Here is a 19,884-nt window from a genome sequence, read left to right as displayed (position 1 = left end):
CTTAAGAGAATTTACTTTAGAAAATTCACAATTGTAAATCTTTTCTCTATACCTTTGAGACTGATCTTCTACAACCCAGGAATGTCTTTCTCAAGGACCTGGAAACCCTCCCTTTGAAACGTGATCATCAAGAAAGATAGGGCCCCTGGCTTCCAATCTCAGTGCAGGGTAGGAGTGTGACTTCCTTAGGTGCCAGTTAGCAAATAGAGCTAGCCTAATCATATAGATCAACCCCCTCCCCCCACAACATTCCTTTAGCACACTGTGGCATTTTAAAAGCCTTTCACCTTTTGTTTCAGCAAAGATGAGCTCAGTTTACACTGAAGTCTCTCTGATAATGCAGTAGCCTGAATAAAATCTGTCTTGCCACCTTTAACAAACATCCAGCTGTTTCTTTTATCATGGCCAAATGTCTTTGTCTCATATACAACCTTGCCTCCTACTTCACTCAGGAAATTTATATTATCAGTGGTAACCACCCCCAGCTTTCTGATTCCTGATCAACATACTTGTGTACACTAAGACACAATTTTGGTCTTCTTCTGATTTCAGAGGTGGCATCTTTCCAGTTCAAGGCTGCCACATTTACATAGCAATGGCATTTACTTATCTTTCTCTCAGCTGGGGCCTAACTTTATCAAGTCCTCCCTTTTATATATTACTTCTTTAAACTGGCTTATTCTTCTTCTTCAACTATCAATATGCATAGGGCCTTCCATTCTGAAAAGATTTTAAACTCTCCCTGATTCTATGGTCTCCTATTTTCATCATATTTCTTCTCTTTTTAGCCATGATTCTTCACTGAGTTATCTCCACTTTTCAACTCTCATTTTTTAATAACCACCCATTTATCATTTCACTGAAATAGAGCCTCTCAACAAATATCATGGAATTGCTCTCACTAATTACTATAAGCCTCCTAAATGCTGATCTCAAGGGAAAGTTAACAGGCCCTATTTATTGGGTCTCTGTGTTGCATTTATTTAATAAATTTATTTTATTTATTTATTTTTGACTGTGTTGGGTCTTCGTTGCTGTGCACAGGCTTTCTCTAGTTGCGGTGAGTGGGGGTCACTCTTCATTGCAGTGCATGGGCTTCTCATTGCGATGGCTTCTCTCCTTGCACAGCACGGTCTCTAGGCCCATGGGCTTCAGTAGTTGTGGCACGCAGGCTCTAGAGCTCAGGCTCAGTAGTTGTGGCACATGGGCTTAGTTGCTCCACAGCATGGGGGATCTTCCTGGACCAGGGATCCAACCCATGTCCCCTGCACTGGCAGGCAGATTCTTAACCACTGCGCCACCAGGGAAGTCCCTGTGTTGCATTTAAATATGCAGAACATTAACACATTCATGAAATGTTTCACTTACTCCCTTGACTCTGAAGCAATACACTTTGCCTTCATTTTCATTCTCTTTCAAGGACTCTTCTTTCTCCACATACATATAACAAATAGCCTTCAAACTTCTAACCGTGGTCCAATTCTCATCCATTGATCCCTCTGTGAACAATATGACTAGTCTCATAGTTTTGTTACTTATTGTAAAAAATTAATTAAATGCAAGCAAATAAACCAAAAAAGAAGAGAATCCACCTTAAAAGGTTAATTACATTTACCAAATAACTGACCTCGATACATTGTTGAGAAATAGAAATATTAAAATGGCAACAGAAAATTCAGCTGAGAAACATCTAAAGGGCATGTGACATCAAAGTCAGAGATGGCTGAATTTTGACCATTCTAGTTATGAGCAAAATTCTAGTTATTTAGCCAGTTTTAATTTAAAATAACCTGTGTATATATGAGTATACTGATGATTCTGGTATTCAGAATTATTTTCAGTTTCAAATGATAGAAACCCAACTGAAATTGGTTTAAGCAATAAATCAGCTCACTTAATTTTTGAAAAGTTATGAAGCAGATGTTTCTGAGTTCAAGCTGTCAAAGCGTGCCATGTCTCTTTCTCAGATCAGTTTCTCTATGTGATAGGGACAGAGTAAAGGGTCAAAGTAGGTAATTGAATAGTTAACCCCACTAGGAGATTGTAAGTAAAGAAAAAAAGTATGGGAGACGCCCATAAGTTAATGATCACTCAAGAAAGCAGGCTTGCCTAGCAACAATCCATGTAACAGAAGCATGAGACATGCCCCCAAACAATAAAACATTGGTGGCATGAGATCCACATCCTGCCAAGTGAGCTCAGTAAGTTAGTGACCCCTAGGACATGCTCTCTGCACACATAAAAAATAATGCATGGAAAGGTGACATTTCAAAGTGAAAGATCCTCATTGTACTGAGACCTGAAATAATTTTTCCATAGTGCTATGACACTCCCAGCTTGACCATGTAGGGACAAGAAAACTCCGCCAGCTGACATAGAGGAGGAACTAAGGATGGAAGCATGGTGTCTACTCAAGAATGAGGAAGAAGGTGGTCTTTTCCCCCTCCCCACATTTCTTTTGATTATAAAACTGTAGTCTACTAAGTTCTTGGGACATGGCACCCTTTCGCCCGCCCTCTTGTAAGCCTCACGAGCATCCTATTGTAATAAATTACTTCTTATATATCACTTTGCCTCTCGCTGAATTCTTTCTGCACTGAGACATAAAGAACCGGAGCTCCTCAGAGCCCCCTGAAATGCCACCCAGCAGTTTCATATGTATCAACTTCATTTTCACGCTGAATATCCTCAACTGGTAATCAAAGTATGGTCAACTCAGGCTTATATCTTATCAGCTAAGCACCTATACCTGAAAGAGAGTGTAGTTCTTTCAATATATTCAACAGAAGTTTCAAGAAGGGTTCTCAACAGCCTGGTCTGTGTCATGAATCCATCCAGGATCATTTTCTATGACCAGAGGGTCACAAGTTCTGAGTCACAATCTCAGCCAAGGTTTGAGAAAATTGTTAGCCTGGATTAAGGAAAGTGGAGAATAGTTTCCTCAAAGGTAAATCAGGGTGATGTGTTGTCAAAAAACTAACCTATGATGAAACCTGGAAAGTCTTTTTTTATCGTCTCAACAACAGAAATTATTCATATCTTATGAAGGATAAACCAACATTCAGAGGGAATAAATTCAGTCACATAGTAAAAAGCAGGATTGAACTTTAATTTCTATTTTCCACTCTAAAGTCAACGTTCTTTCCACTATTCAATGCTTCCGATTCTCCTGCTCAATGGGAATCAGAGACCCCACATTTTTCAGAGGAAAGAAAAGCACTTTACTTAAAGCTTCAATTTATGCAAATGCAAGTATATAGTTCTTAATTCTCATGTTCTCACTTATCAGATTATTACAATGTACATCAAACTAGAAAGAGGTACTAAGACAGTCACAGAGTCAATATTTTAATGAACAGCTTTATGCCCTTACTCTGGCTTTAATATACATAAAAATCTTCCTCAAATGGTCTAGAAATTCTTCCCATCTTGATCATGCCATAGTCTACAGGTAAGAAGCAGCACCCTCTGTGCAAAGCTTGATGTCATTAACATCACCATAGCAACACATCCCTGCAATGTGGAGGTGCAAATTTTTTCCTGAATATTAATCAGCTGCAGCGACAAACTTATTTACTATCTGGCAAGTAGTGCAGATCCACCTAAGACCACTAACAAACTTCTAGTGCTTGTTTCCACTAAACAAGACCATAAGATTTTATTAAGAAAATAATTTTTCCCAAACCAAAATCTGAAACCTTCTATTCCTAGAGCATATCATGGGATGTACACATTTATCAAGTGTACTCTAAACTTTTTTTAACTGCATTCAGGTTATATTTCCACATATTGGTTCCCAGATAACTTTTTTTTTTTAACTGACTCCTTCAAAGGCTATTGGTTGCTGAAAGATTTATGCTTAATAAAAATGTCTTGAGAAAGAGGATGTAAAATGAGTAAGAAATAAGAAAATCCATCCAAATTATGTTTTAAATAAGTAAAAATGCATATTTTTTCAGGCAAACCTATGGTTGGAGCTCTCAGGACTCATTTAAAAGGAACAAGAGTTCATTTTATTGAGAGAGGTAAAAGTGTAGTGGAAAAAACACAACTCTGAAGTGAAATAAACTACTATTTAAATCCTAGAGATGTTAGAATGGTTTAATATATAAAATCAATAGGTATAATTTTCCAATGAAGTTTGAAGAAGAAAATGATATAACCATGTCAACAGGTAAGTTAAAGCATTCAATAAAATCTAACATCTACTCCATAAAAATAAAGTCTAGCAGAGAACTTACTCACACCTGATAAAAACATACCTACGAAAACCTACACTAAACATTATAACTAATGATAATAAAAATTATTTACAATCAAGAACGAGGGCTTCCCTGGTGGCGCAGTGGTTGGGAGTCCGCCTGCCGATGCAGGGGACGCGGGTTCGTGCCCCGGTCCGGGAAGATCCCACATGCCGCGGAGCGGCTGGGCCCGTGAGCCATGGCCGCTGAGCCTGCGCGTCCGGAGCCTGTGCTCCGCAATGGGAGAGGCCACAATAGTGAGAGGTCCGTGTACAGAAAAAAAAAAAGAAAAAAAAAAAGAACGAGACAAGTATGCTTGCAAATTTGCTGGTATGAAGTCTTCCAAGAAAATAATAAATGAATGAATGAATAAACGGCATAATGTGTGATAATTTTATGGAAAAATTATAAAACTTCAGTGAAGTATTAAAGAAGACAAATAATGGGTAAACATATTCTGCTTATAGACATGAAGGCAATATTTACAGATATTGATCCTTCCCAAATTGATCTATAAATTTATGTAATTCCAATCAAAATCCTAACAAGAAATTTTCATAGAAAATAAGCTAATTTAAAAAAATTTATAGAACAGCAAGAAACAAAAAAAAAAAAAAAAGAAAAATATTCCAAAAACTGATGATTAAAGAAGGGGAACATTACCCAACAAAATAGCAAGATTTATTAAGCCAAATTAGAGAGCTGGTAGTAATTCATTGATTTAAATGTTATACATTGATTTTTTAAAAAAATAAAACAGACCAATAGAACACAATCTAGAACTCAGAATCTGACCAACACTCATGAAGAAATGTGCTAACAAAGATGGCATTGCAAATCAGTGGGGAAAGGGCAAACTATTCAGTAAATGGTGCTGGGGGAAAAACTCCATATAAAAAAGTGAATCTGGATTCCCTACCTCACACTATACATAAAAACCAATTCCAGTTATATTAAACATGTAAATACAAAAGAAAAATGCTAACTTTCAGAAGAGACTGTCATCTCCCTCTTCTGCTGTCTCTGAAAGCCATCTGTGTGCTAGTTTGGTGCTGCCTGCCACCTCTTTTGTAAAACGGCAGCTAAAACTACTCCAGCATTCACCTTGGCCAATAAAAAGCCCATGTGTGGAGTCAAGACTGAGAACAAGGATCAAGTTAATTTGAAGTGGCAAGGCAGACACTGCAGTGCAGTTTAAAATTAAAATGTTTATACCACTTAGTAGACTAATGAAAACATATTGTGAACAACAGGGCTTTTCAATAAGGCAGATCAGCTCCTGATTTGGTGGGCAGCCAATCAATAAAACAGACACCCCTGCAGAGCTAGAAATGGAGAATGAAGACATCGTCAGTGTGTTCCAGCAGCAGCCAGAGGGTGTCTAGTAAACGGAGAAAGTGCTTGCTACTTTTTTCTAGACCTGTGCTCCCTGGTAAGGCAATGTATTCTAAATTAAAAAAACACGATTTGGTTTCAACACACTCTGACTGCTACAGTAGGTTTTCTTTAGTCTTTTATTTTCCCCTTCTTGATTCATTTTAATTGTATATAAGTAAGTAATATATGCAAACAGGTACACTGCATTTTATTTCCCAAATAGACAATGAAATGCAAAGCAGGGAATAAAAAGTGTTACTCAGCTCTTATAAATTCTGATATAACCTTTACTCCTTTAAGCTTTTGTAATTAGTCCCTTGCAAATAAACCCTCTTCAAATTATCCTAATTTGAGTGAGACATCTGTTTTCTCAGACTCTGATTCATACACCCATTTTTCCCAGGCTTGGTACCAAATCAGAATGTCTGGTAGCAAAATCTGTATGACTGTCCGCTGGTTGGTGTAATCTGTTCTGGCTGAGGTCTGGGATTCTGAATCCTCAGAGAAGAGACCAGAATTAGATATAAGGCCCTAAGTGAGTTTCTAGGAATTAGGAAGAGAGGTAATGAAGTGCGTTTGGGGGAACCACAGTTCTATACATAGGAATATATTCACATAAAACCTACATGTAATCTATAGGTAACCAAATGGAAGGAAGCATATTATAAACACCTATTTATTCTGGCAACAAATTTCTTACTTTCTTGCATAAACTTAAAATTTTATACAAATAAACTTTCTGTTTGTGCATGAAGATATTTGTTAATAATAAGAAATTTATTTGTGGAGTAAAGTATAAAATCTTATTGTTTATATATTTTAACATAAAAATATGAAAACTAACCAAAAATTTTAAAAAATAAGATGTTATATTTCTCTGTTCTAAAGGTCCCTTTAACTTCAGGAATTGAAGATGATATTAGCTCTGTGGTTGCAAGGTCAGAAGCAAGGATATCAGACCCAGGAAATTTTGGTTCCTGAATGGCTTGTGAAGTTCAAGATCCTTAAGCATGCTGATCACATCGAGGAGGATTTGTTTTGCTGTGTTATTTTTCTTTGCTGTCAGATCATTAGCAGTATTTAAATTGTATTTCTTAAGCACTCTGCTCTTCTCCAGCCTGTGTTTTTTTAAAATTTGTTTCTAATATAAATGACAGAAGACATTTCACAGCCCAGCTCCAACTACTTTCGCAGTGTCATCTCTTTGTTTATCCACCTAACATCCCTTCCCCAGACTCTCCCTGCTTCTGGTACAGCCAAACCTCAATACTTCCATTGCAGGCCATGTCACTCATCTTTCTTGCCTGTGTAGTACATCATGTCTCCTTGTCTGGAAAGCTCTCCCTCTCTTTTTCACTAAATCCTTTCCTAGCAGCTGCCCCTTGATATTTTCCTTCCACTCCTTTTCACGTGGAATTGTCCTAGGGTTCCTACATATGATGGAACCAGCAACTCCTTCCTTCTTCTCTATATCCTGTCCTGGGCAGGTATTGTCTGCTCTGCCCTGATATATCATATTGGCTTTTAAGTCAACATGCCACGCATGTTGTGAGAACCAACTGTACGCTAGGTACCCTGCTAAGCTCTGGCAATACGAAGATTGCCGGGGTGACAGAGTAGAGAAGGTGGGAAACAACAGTGACCCAGCAAAGAAGCACATTACAACGGTCCATCCTGGAGGCATATGCAAAAGGCTACAAGTACACAGATGCCGTCAACAAGCAAGATGATCAAAGGCCATGCCCAGTGGGCAGGAAGGAGTTAAAGACATTTCCTGCTGGTCCCAGTCTGCAGTCTACCATTGCAAAGTCACATTCATACAGTTTCTTTTCATTTGGGAGAGAAGACAAAAAAGTATCTTAGAGCAAGTAGTGTTTTCTGGTGGATACCAATCTTCCTGCGGCTCTTTTCAGAACACACAAGAGCCCCCTCTGTGGCTACAGCAAATCCCCTATGACAGGGCTCACTGCACTAGGGCTCTCTCCTTCCTAGCACGTGGTATAGGTGCAATTTTGAATTTTTTAAAACTTGATTGCTGATGATTTTCTATAATGCTGAACTGAACAGCCACAAGGCCAGGTCTGTGCTTATTTTTCCCATCTTTATATCTTCAGCACCTATCGCAATGTCTGCCCTGTTAAAATGCTCAATAAACAGGTCTCAAAGAAGAGCCAATAAATAATAATACTATTATCAGCTAAATAGCTACATAAATTTAGATACACTGTCTCATGTAACCCTTACAGTAACCCTATTTTAAATATTAGGTAACTCAGCCTTTGAGAGCTGGGAAATGGCAGGTTTAATATTTAAATTCGGGTTTGTCTTGCCTTGATGAAACCACACTCTTAGCTCTACCATCGTAGGATAAGATCCATGTCCTTAATGAAAAAAGGGGAGATGGCCGATACAGCAAGTCTCCAGAAACAGCAGGAGCCGGAAACGACAGACAGAATGAAGGGTCATTTTTAGCAAGTCCATCTGATACCAAATACAGAAATGTTGAATTCCTGCCACCTCCTATTCTACAATGACAAATTGGAAACCACTTAAGCATCCAAAATAAGAAAACTGTTAAATTATGACACATGTGTGTGATAGAATACTCATCATTAAAAGTCGTAAGAATACAGAAAATGCTCAAGATAAATCATTAGGTAGAAAAGGCAGATTATAAAACAGCCTGTACACTATAATTCAATTTTCTTAAAGTACATATTGCATACGTTTTAACATACACACACACTCACATTTTAGAACAATATACACCAAAATGTCAATAGTGTTATGGGTAGTAGAATTATAGATTTTAATTTTCTATTTTTGATTTTTCCATATTTTCTATAATTATCACAGCCTACTTTAAAATTCTTGCAAGTATAATTTATGGTAAACATATAGGTAAAATAAAAGAAACTAAGCCAAAATGTTAATAGTGATTTTTCTCTGTATGGTAAAATAATGATTTTATTTATTAATAATATTTCTGTATTTAAAAAATTAAAGCAACAAAAGAGGTTTATAAGACTGAAACAAATTAAATTCCCCCTTGATATGCTTTGCTAATATTCAAGTTGCAAATAGAAGTATTCTCTGTTCCTTCCCACTTTTTCCTATGTAATTCTGCTACCCAAATTGATGTTCTTAGCAACTTCTATAACATATGTTCACAGTTGTTTTAACTTTGGAGTTCCAGTCATTTGTCTAACATATTTATATGTCTCAATGATGTGGACCCTAAAATAAACAAATGGTTTGCCTCCGTAACATTTCTAACATCCTAGAGTCCCTGAGGAAGTGCTAGGTTTACTTTCACAGCCAGTTTTTGCCTTTGGCTGCTCTGGGTCCTGGCTTCATTCCCAGATTAGGTCTTGGCTCCTGCTAGGAGTCAACCAACTACTGAAAATGCAGAGACTTAGAAGCCAAAAGACTGCAAAAGAAGAGCTTGAAGAGTCAGCCAGCCTGTCAGCTAGCCAACAGGCTGTATCTGGGAGGGGGTGGGGTAGGCAGAACAGAACCACCTGCCAACCATCAAAGGGATTCCAGGGTAGACCCCAGAACATCTGGGACAAGCTGCACGAAGGTCAGGGGTGGAACTGTTCCGAACCTGAATCCTGCCTATAACCTAACAACAATTCTTATTTGATTATGTTCCACAAGGGTCTTAGCTTTTATCCCCTCCGTCCATCACGCTTTCTCCTTTTTCACAGGCTTCAGTAATAACTTCTGCCATTAGCAGGTAATAAAAGTCCTTTCTGTCTTGTTAACTGCCCCAGTAGAACATGAGTTGGCCTAGTTGCCCTAAAAGTCTGTATTCAGGGTAGAGTGTATGCCTGAGATGTTTATAAGTTCCTAATAAGATAGCAGGCTGGCCCTCAACCCTCCTACAAACTCTGGAAATCAGGCCTCCTAGGAAGTCCAAGAGCTTTACTAAAATATGAGGGTTGCCTCAGTCAGCTTTCTTACATTCACAGATCCAGAGTATTAAGCAATAAAGAGCAAGAGTGTTGAGCAAACATATAGATGTGGGGTACTGAGCAATAAAGAACAGAGAACCAGCCTGTCCCAGGAATCAGAGGCAGCAGTTTCAAGTACAGCCTTCCCACAATCACCATCTCTAAGTGCAGGTGGGAGGAAAACCTCTCCCAGTGGAATCACTGGGTTAATACAAGCATTTTGTTTCAGGAAGAGTTTTTTCCCTTTCAGATGTGTCCTGCATTCTGCTTATAGATAGGAAGGCAAGTAGTGAGATCTACCTAAGACCACTAACAAACTTTATTTTACTCTAAATTTAGTTGTATTATTTTACTCTAAATTTAGTCTAGGCCAAACATTTAATTTTAATACTACTCCCCCTCATTTTCTGGTACGTTCTATATATCTACATATTTAAAAGTAAGTCCACAAAGAATCCCTGTGGTCTTAGAACTGTTTAGTGTCTTGACTGTGGTAGCAAATACATGAACTTACACAGGTGATAAAATGTATAGAACTTGGGCTTCCATGGTGGTGCAGTGGTTAAGAATCCACCTACAATGCAGGGGACATGGGTTTGAGCCCTGGTCTGGAAAGATCCCACATGCCGCGGAGCAACTAACCCGTGTGCCACAACTACTGAGCCTGCGTGCTACAGCCCGCAAGCCATAACTACTGAGCCCACAGACCACAACTACTGAAGCCTGCCTGCCTAGAGCCCATGCTCCACAATAAAAGAAGCCACCACAATAAGCCTGCGCACCGCAACGAACAGTAGCTCCCACTGGCCGCAACTAGAAAAAGCCCGCGTGCAGCAACGAGGACCCAACACAGCCAAAAAAAAAAAAAAATGGTATAGAACTTAAAACACACATATTAAACACCAATGATTGCAAGTAAAACTGGGGAAATCAGAGTATGATCTTTGGATTGTATATATGTCAAAATCTTGGTAGTGATATTATTGCTACAGTTTTGCAAAATGTTACCATTGGGGGAAACAGGGCAAAATGTACAAGAGATCCTTTTACATTATTTCTCACAACTGCTTGTGAAACTGCAATCATCTCACATTACAAATAATCTTTAAAAATAACAGTAAATCAAGCAAACAATCTGCTAAATAAAATATATTCCATCCCCCCCAACCTTGAAAAATGTATGTCATAACCACCTGGAATTCCGGCTTCAAATTTCAAGTTCTCTCATTCCTTGGAGTTTCACACAGGAGTGTGGCTGCCCCAGGATACCCACAGATCCCCAGAGTACCCATTCCAGGTGCACCCCTCTTCTTACCTCAGGCTCCACCTGCACTATGCAAGATGCCTGAAATGCACATTTGTGGCCAGGAACACACAAGCTCTGTTTACACCCCTCCCATCCCTCAAGCAGAGTCCCCATGGCCACCACAGGCAGGCTCCGAAAACAGGCTCAGAGTCCTATGCATGTGAAATTCTGGGGTCCTACGTGTTTGGAGGTAGTCTTTGGGGTGGAGCCAGAGTGCGGCAGGCTCTAGATGGGCACATCCCCTTGGCCCTCCTAACTCTTCACATCTTGCCAAGCAGCATAGTCAGAAAGGGCCAGGAACTGTGTCCAGGGCACCGGCCTCTCCTATCAAAGACTAAGGTGGTGTCAATCATTATTACCATTTTATAAATAAGAAAATTGCGACTTACAGAAATTATGCCTCTCGCAACGGTAACTGGTAGCAGCAGGTTTCCCGCTAGATCTGTCGGAGTCCAGAGACCTGTTGAAATCTGAGTGTAAGTCCATTTTACTGTCTTTAAGGAGTCGACGAAAGACCTTCCAATCCCCTCACAGCTATTGTAGTCATGAGCCAGATATATAAGCTGCCTTTTCAGGACTCGTGCAATTCATTTAATGGGACAGATTATCATTGAAATTGAATTCAACTGGCATTCACTGAGAACCTACACCAGTCCTTCAGACGCTGCTCATTATTTGCAGGGCCAGCTCATTAATCTTGATTAATTCAGGTGTCAAGGCTGCAACATTAAAAAATAGATGCTAAACTTAAATAAATGTTATGCAGTCACCAATATAAAGAGTAATACTTTAGCAGGCATTTGTAAGACACTTCTAAGCATTTTCTCTATTTTTTCATTATTTCCAGAATGCAAGAATAGATTAATTAGTTCTTAAAGAATAGATTAATTAAATAGGATGATACCCAAAGCATGCCCTCCCTTGCCCAGGCAGGGAAATAGAAAAGGGACAAAGATAAAGGTAGCCGTGGAAAGAAAGAGAAGTGGAGGAAAATAGCAGGAACCTTAAGAGTTTTAAATGCCTTCTAATTTGTCAACTATAGCCATTCCAGGACCTCTTACTTCTAAACTTTAAAAAATGTCAGGGGCTTCCCTGGTGGCATAGTGGTTGAGAGTCCGCCTGCCGATGCAGGGGACGCGGGTTCGTGCCCCGGTCCGGGAAGATCCCACGTGCCGCGGAGCGGCTGGGCCCGTGAGCCATGGCCGCTGAGCCTGCGCGTCCGGAGCCTGTGCTCCGCAATGCGAGAGGACACAAAAGTGAGAGGCCCGCGTACCGCAAAAAAAAAAAAAAAAAAAAAAAAGTCAGATACCCTTGCTCCTTCACGTCAGAACGCCCCAGTCTGTTCCTTCAGGTGTCCTCAATATATCCTACTGATAAAGTGGTTTTCACATTGTGGGACTGACTTCACCCTATATCAAATTGAGTGAGCTGAGTGGTCCATCCTATCAACTGGAGAAAGACAAATTCTTCTTCAAGCTCAGAGGTAAAATAACTGAGATCCCCAGAAACAAGAAAGAAGGGAAACTCCCTGCCACAGAGCACCATGTGTGACCAAGCAAGACCCTAAGGAGCCTTCCTGGGACAGACCACCCCCACCACAGCTCCTCATGGCCTCCACCTGCCTCTTGTTTGTAGAGAAACTTTAGCCTCCTAAGCCTTCCCTGAGTTCCAAAGAATAAATTGAATCAGGCAAGTGAGAAAATGCAGAGACAAAGGAAAACAGTCAAGCAAGACAAAATAATAATAGTTTAGCCATTAAACAAAGTCAAGGACTTTTAGTTCCTCCTCAAGGGCTTCAGATAATATTCTGAGTCATATCCTTTGAGCTGTTTTGCAGATACTAAAACCCCACCAGATGGAAGAAGTTAACTGTATGCTGACCATAAGCAAGTAGACCCAGACCGCTTGGAACCAGAAGATTGATGATGTTGACAGCCGATTACCTCACCACCAACCAATCAGAAGAGTGTGCATGAGCTGATCACATACCCGTAACACTCTCCGTCACCCTGTCTTTAAAAACTTTTCCCTGAAAACCATAAGGAAGTTCAGATCTGTTGAGCAGTAGCCACTCAGAATCCTTGTCTGGTGCCTTACAATAAACGCTGCACTTTCCTTCACCACAATCCAGTGTCAGTAGATAGGCTTTACTGCACATGGGCAAGGGGACCCAAGTTTGATTCAGTGACACATGGACGTTTATCATGTAGCTCTTCTAATGGTCATTTGTGGAGATGAGCCTCTAAGAGGAAAACATGAGGACTTTAGGGCATGAATTGCAGCACCTTTTCTGGCAGCCTAGAGGTGTTTTTTGTTGTTGTTGTTGTTTTCTGAATTCTCTCTGCATTCCATTTACATGAGGCTATGGAGTCAGAATCTCCGGGTAAGAAAAGAGTGTTACTTTAGTAAGGTAGAATCATACACATTTAGGAAATTACTCTCAGAATAACTTATTTAGTTGGCAGAATCCAGAAATGTTAAATTATTTGAAAGATGTGAAGAGAGGTCACCTGCCATGTTTTTCCAGGTATAAAATAGGCTGGAATGAAATCAGTCAATGACAGGAGCTGGATCACAAAAGATTAAATAAGTAGCGAGGGGAGTGGTACAATGTCAAGGAAGAGACCAGAGCAAACGTCAGGAAGTAGAAATGTGGGTGATACATGTAACAGTGAGGCAGAGATGAGTCTTCTGGACTGGATGGGTGACTGCTAGAGCCAACAGTGCCTCCTGTCTCCACATCTGCCTGCTACCTGCTACTCCCAGCATAGCCATCAAGCTCCCTCAAAGGGCTTTTTCCTACCTACTTGAAAGGGTTACCAAGTCGAAGCTCGCTCTGCTCGCTGCACGACAGGCCAATAAATCGGAGACGAGGTGCTGAGGCAAGGAATATGACTTTATTCAGATAGGCGGCAGACCCTGAAGATATCAGACTAATGTCTCCAAAAAAAAAACCAGCTTATGGGGTTTGGATGCCAGCTTCTTTCTAGAACAGAGAGGGGGAGGAGGTGAGGAAGTAAAATAAAAAGGCCATAAGATTTGCAAATGTTTGCAGGAATGGCCTGCCTCGTGGAGAGGATGTGTTAATTTCTTCCTTCTTGCAGTCAGGCACAGGTGGACAGGGTCAGGATGCTTCCCTGAAAAAAGGCACTTCGGTTTAACATTCAGGCAGAAGAGCAGGGTTTGCTGAGGCAGGCTATTGTGTACAGACAGTATCCTTTTAGTGAACAAAAGCAACGGGAAGCAAAGTAAAAGAAACAGATTCAACATGTAGTCAGATTTGGTTCTTCCCTGTTACAATTCCCCACTGTCAATGTCCATTCCACAATCTTGTGGAAAAAGGGGTGATGACTGTTCTAATTGCTTTGTCAGATGGATCTTTCTGGGAGTGTCCATCATTGGCACCAGTGTTCCAAATGTTGTGTCTTTTGTTCCTCTCTGGAAAGTGTCTCCTTTACACCTCTAGACTTAAAATATTCACAACCTACAAGTTGAGAGTTATGATTTATTTGGTGGGAATTTTGAGGGCTTCAAGCCCGGGAGACAGCATCTCAAGTTAAGGAATTTAGTGCTTTTCTATGTATGAGAAGATGCAAGAGTCTGGGCTCACTGAAATCATTCCCTTGATATGGACCTCAGCTATCTGGGGCCTGTATCCTGTGTTTTCACATCCTGAGTTTCCTCAGGGCTCACCGCAGGGAGTGGCTGCAGTCTGCTGGCTGCTAGATGGCAGGTATTCTTTTCCCTCCTGAATTTCCTCAGGGCTCACTGGCTCACACTGGAGGGCCGCAATCGCTAATGACTGATGTGGCAGAAAATATTCCATTTCTCAGATCCTCTCCTCTTGGTCAGGAATTTGACCGATATTTGGGAGACATTTCATGACCAACGTTTGTCCCACGGTGCTGGGAGGCTCATCCCAGATCAGATGAAAATTCTTGATATGCCACTCTAGGTGCTAGTTTTTGGATTAGGCCCTACTGATAATTAAAGATTCTCTGGCTCCTCTATCTAATTATGATCCAGGAGACATTTTCCCTTGTTGCTTCTTCCCATACCTAGAATCGCACTATTACAATTATTTTATGTTATAAATGTGATCTATTTCCTGAAGATGTTTAGCCGTAGAAGTTTTGTTGGAGGCCTGGTTACACATTAAGTACTATAAGAGACAACATCTTATAAAATAGACGGGATATATGTAATGTAGCTAGTAACACTGACAAAGACATAATGCAGCAGGGAGACACAAAGCACAAACAATTTGGAAACAAAGAACAAATTAAAACAATGATTAATATAACTAGTTATAATCCAGTTGCAATAACAAGTGACCTATTTAACTGATCGGTCTGATTTAATGAGCCATCCGCAGTTTTACTGTACTGGCCGTGCATACTTAGACATGCATGGCCTAATCTTCCAGACAAGCATATGCTACTGGCAGGATCAACCAGGAAGACAGAAAAAAATAAATGTTTCAATTCTGCTTACAAAGGTATAATTTACCAAATTACTATAAGTCAGAATTAGTTTAAGGGGAAGGTTTTCCTTACACCTGGAAAACAGATTTAAACCAGTCATTTTTCAGATAAAAAACATAAAAATTATAACCGTATTCACCAGTTCACTTAGTCCTATGTAACTAATCCTTTTTGTTAATAGCTTTATGAAGCCATCAGTTTTCCCATTAGAATTTTTCAATTTCTTACCCAGTTCAGCATTACTAAGTTTCTAAAAGCCAGAAACTTGTATTTATCCAAAGGTCCTTTCTATAAATCTCCCTGAAGAGGAAGCATTTTTGCAAAGGCATCAGAGTGAAACCATAACTGTCTATAATGACAAAAGACTTAAGAAGGCACGTTTAAATCTGATTACAATACAATCAACAAAGTAACTTGGTTACTGCTATGACATACAACACTTTCAGATAATAACTAGAATTATGACTGATAACATTTTACCAGAACATACCAAATTTTTAGGAACTCTATATACTCTCTAGAAAACCTGTATCATTTGCCATACAATATAACCTAAGAAGATTAATTATGTATTTGATGACACTTCTCGTGTAATTCAACATACCAAGTGAACCTAATTAATTAATATCTTACTTTAGAGTGTTTTAGGCCCCTTTGGAACATCCCAAAGTTAGCTAGAGGTCAAAGGAACTTCATTATAATTTGATTTGGGAAGTTTTGTCAAAAAAAATATATCAAAAGGGTTTAAAACACTTAAATAGCATAACAGGTCACTGTGAAACAATAGCTATTCACTTAGCCAAAGTAACAATAAAAGATTTCAAAGTCAAATACAGATCACTTAAAAGGTAAAGAAACTTAAAATCTGTTATCAAAGGCAGTTCAACATCTTAAGAAACCTTGTCTTGCTAACAGAGAGAAAAGCCAAATTCAAGTCTGTACCAGCTTACTTTTAAAGTTCATTTACTCGATTAAACTTTTTTGTTTGTTTGTTTTTTTGTTACGCGGGCCTCTCACTGTTGTGGCCTCTCCCGTTGCGGAGCACAGGCTCCGGACGCGCAGTCTCAGCGGCCATGGCTCACAGGGCCCAGCCGCTCCGCGGCATGTGGAGCACGAACCGTGGTCCCCTGCATCTGCAGGCCAGGCGGACTCTCAACCACTGTGCCACCAGGGAAGCCCTAAACTTATTTTAAACTTAGTCAATCCTGACCATGTACAAAACTCTTTTCTCAGGGTCCACTTTCCAAAAAACCTTCCATCACTTAATTTATTTTAACACAATTCTAACTTTCAAGTTGTCGATTATCTGGAGAGACTAATTTTAGATAGACATTCCTAAAATATAATTATTTTTAAAATTTACCTAAAGCTCTTATCTCATTTGCATTTTCTTTCCTTAAAAGTTTCTTCACATCAAGTTACTTTCCTTGCTGACAAATTTGCAACAGATATAACAAGATTTTATTTAGCTTATTAAACCTAGGCACAATAGAAGTATTATACTTAATATCGATGACTTTAAAGACATGTCTATATTAATTAGATCAACAAACAAACATTAATACCAGGTATTAATTTAATACTGAATATTTCCCAGTTCACGTGAACCAGAAACTCATTTAGCTCTATTTCTCTTGTATTTAGAATTGCTTGGTTTGTAAGTGCTTACTTTTCTTTAGGCCAATTAAACAGAGCTCATCCACAAATTAATCTCAGGAATGTTATCCAAAGACAAAGACACATACAAGGACACAAACAAACAGAGGGACATCATAGTTCTCATTTCAAAATTTCAGCCCTAAGTTGGGTACAGCAATGGAAAACCCATCAGTTTATAAAAAGAAGTGGCATTAAAATTAGGTTTCTGGCAGATGGAACAAATCAAGTTCACATGTCTAGATGACTGAATTTTTTTTACAGAAAAGACACTTCGTTTTTTTATTTATCCTCGTCAAGTCAATTTCTAAACTATTTTACCCTCTTTTCAAAGTTTGCATTTTAAAAAGATGGCAGAGATGAGGGTTCCTGAGAAGACCATCTCATCTCAAAGATACAGGTGAGTTTTTCCTAGGATGACTTTTTTTCCCCTTTGTTTAATATTAACAAGACTCTTAAGATAAATAGGGAAGGTTTGGGGAGTAGTATCTATTAGAAAGTCAATCAACTTCTCCCCACTGTCAAAGCTGCCCAGGGCTCCTGTGGGGAAATTACAATCAGACGCCTCAAGTCTAAGGGAGTCCCCTGGCCTCTTACAGGATGTTGGCACACGGGAAATTGCCCGGCTGCAGAAGTGGCTCCTGGTCCAAATTTGGTACCCTGTTGGGTCTTAGATGGTGATACTAAACCAGGCTCCTGTGCTCTGGGGGTAAACATAGAAACTTCTATTTGATCCCCACGGGTGGGGAAACAGGAGGCGGTGAATATGATGGTGGCACGGGGAGGGGGGCAGTTGAAGCAACTGCTTGTGCAGCCTGCTCTTTTGTAAAACACTTCTAACTGCAAGATCATATAATAACTGAGTGAGCCATTCAGGGGCTATCGCTCTTCTGATCCTATGTATTGGGTCCACACCCTATTAAAATAGTATATCATGTCTTTCTTAGTCAAAGGCTCACGGCTATGTTTTGCCCATTTATCTAATATACGCCCCAAAGGGCTCTCCTTCGGGATAGATGGAGTATTTCCCATTTTCATAAGTTTGATAACACCAAAACACAAAAAGGAGTAAACGAATTCCAACGCAAAAGGCCCAAACAAATTCTAGCATCGATACACACAAAACCAAAACAAGACCAAGACCAAAACCAACGAACGGGTTCCCGAATCAGGTAGACTTACCCTACAAAACCAGTGAACTAGCTCCCAACGATACGGTTCCAAATCAGGTAGAGTCCAACAACAATTCCCCCTCCAACAGGGTACTCCAATCAAACAAATTGGCTTATCCTGTAAAGGAAAAGCCCAAATTGAGAGGGGAATATGTTCCCAGTATATGCACACTTACAAAGTCTGCTGACTCGCAGCACAAAAGGATACACAAAACCAAGGCCAAAACCACCGAACCGGTTCCCAAATCGAGTAGACTTACCCTACAAAATCGAGTCCATCGACTCGCAGAAGTTGGTCGGTTCCTTGCCTCAACTGCCAAGCGCTGGGGTAGCTGGTGCCGCTTCAGGGAATTTTGAAGGGAAGATCCTCAGGACAGGTGGTCCTGGCAGCTGCTAAGGCCTTGCTCCAATGTTTCCTGAGAGGGGCCAGCTAGCCACGAGCAGCAAGGCTCCTTGCTGGCTAAGCCAAATTTGTTACCAATCCAACCTTGCTCTGCTCGCCGCACGACAGGCCAATAAATCGGAGACGAGGGGCTGAGGCAAGGAATGTGACCTTATTCAGAAAGCCAGCGGACCGAGAAGATGGTAGACTAGTGTTTCCAAAAAGTCCATCTTACGGGGTTTGGATGCCAGTTTCTTCTATAGAACAGAGATGGGGGAGGAGGTGAGGAAGTAAAGTAAAATGGCCATAAGATTTGCAAATGTTCCCTGGAATGGCCAGCCTGAGGAGGGGATGTGTTAATTTCTTCCTTCTTGCAGCCAGGCACAGGTGGAGAGGGTCAGGATGTTTCGCTGAACAAAGGCACTTTGGTTTAACATTTCAGGCAGAGGGGCCGGGTTCCCTGAGGCAGGCCATTGTGTATAGACAGTATCCTTTTGGTGAACAAGAGCAACGGGAAGCAAAGTAAAAGAAACAGATCCAATGTGTAGTCAGATTTGGTTCTTCCCTGTTACAAAAGGAAGCCCAAAGATATTATGCCCTACAGCCTTGTATGACCTGAAGTCTGGCTCTCTCTTCAATTACATTTCCCACCATTTTTTCCCTAGTTTATTCCACTCATGCACTTTGGTCTGCTTGCTGTTCCACAAATACTTCAAGCATGCTGCCACTTCAAGAACTCTGCACTCACTCTACCCCCTGCCTGGAATGTCCTTTCCCTAAATAGGTACACAACTCCCTCCCTCAGTTATTCAAGTCCCTATTCAAATACCCCACCTTGTCCAAAAATACTTCCTTAACCACTCTATCCTAAATGGCACATATATTCATCTAAATTGCTCTCTCTCCTCCTACCCTTATTATTTCTCCTCAGTAAGGGTTACTAATGACACCATGTTATTCTCTTTGTTTGTTGGCTGAGCCCCATACTGGCTTTAAAATCTAGGAAAGCAGGAACTATTTAGGTTGCCTGTGTACTCACAGCGCCTACAACACACCCAGTATACCCAATAGCATGTGGTATGTTGAAGCCCTTCATATGTTGATGTCTTAACCTCAGTTTAATTATATCTGGAGATATGGTCTTTAGGAGATAATTAAGGTTAAATGAGACCATAAGGGTGGAGCCCTAATCCAATAGGAATATGGTCTTATAAGAAGAGAAAGATCTCTCTTTCTCTATCTCGCTCCCTTCTCCCCCCTCTCCCCTTCTCTTTCCCTCTCTCTCCCTACCCTTCTCTCCCTCTCCCTCA

The 19,884-nt window shown here is 40.2% G+C and overlaps 1 protein-coding gene and 1 pseudogene across 1 annotated transcript in view; one reads left to right on the top strand and one right to left on the bottom strand.

The window, feature by feature from the left end:
• The window catches only part of LOC101333605 (protein unc-13 homolog C-like), a 332,514-nt gene that overhangs the window by 290,939 nt on the left and 21,691 nt on the right, over positions 1–19,884 (bottom strand). The window contains exons 6-9 of the mRNA XM_073801032.1: positions 18,453–19,139; positions 18,203–18,310; positions 13,684–13,866; positions 11,270–11,340 (exon numbers count right to left, since the gene is read on the bottom strand). The gene's annotated coding sequence lies outside the window, so the exon portion shown is untranslated. The remainder of the gene's footprint in view (positions 1–11,269; positions 11,341–13,683; positions 13,867–18,202; positions 18,311–18,452; positions 19,140–19,884) is intronic.
• LOC109552643 (small ubiquitin-related modifier 2 pseudogene) lies at positions 4,165–5,626 on the top strand (annotated as a pseudogene).

This window comes from Tursiops truncatus, chromosome 2 (assembly GCF_011762595.2).
Source record: "Tursiops truncatus isolate mTurTru1 chromosome 2, mTurTru1.mat.Y, whole genome shotgun sequence".
Classification (NCBI taxonomy): Eukaryota; Metazoa; Chordata; class Mammalia; order Artiodactyla; family Delphinidae; genus Tursiops; species Tursiops truncatus.
The sequence above is the reverse complement of the archived record's forward strand: the minus strand, read 5'-3'. Positions and strand labels throughout refer to the sequence as shown.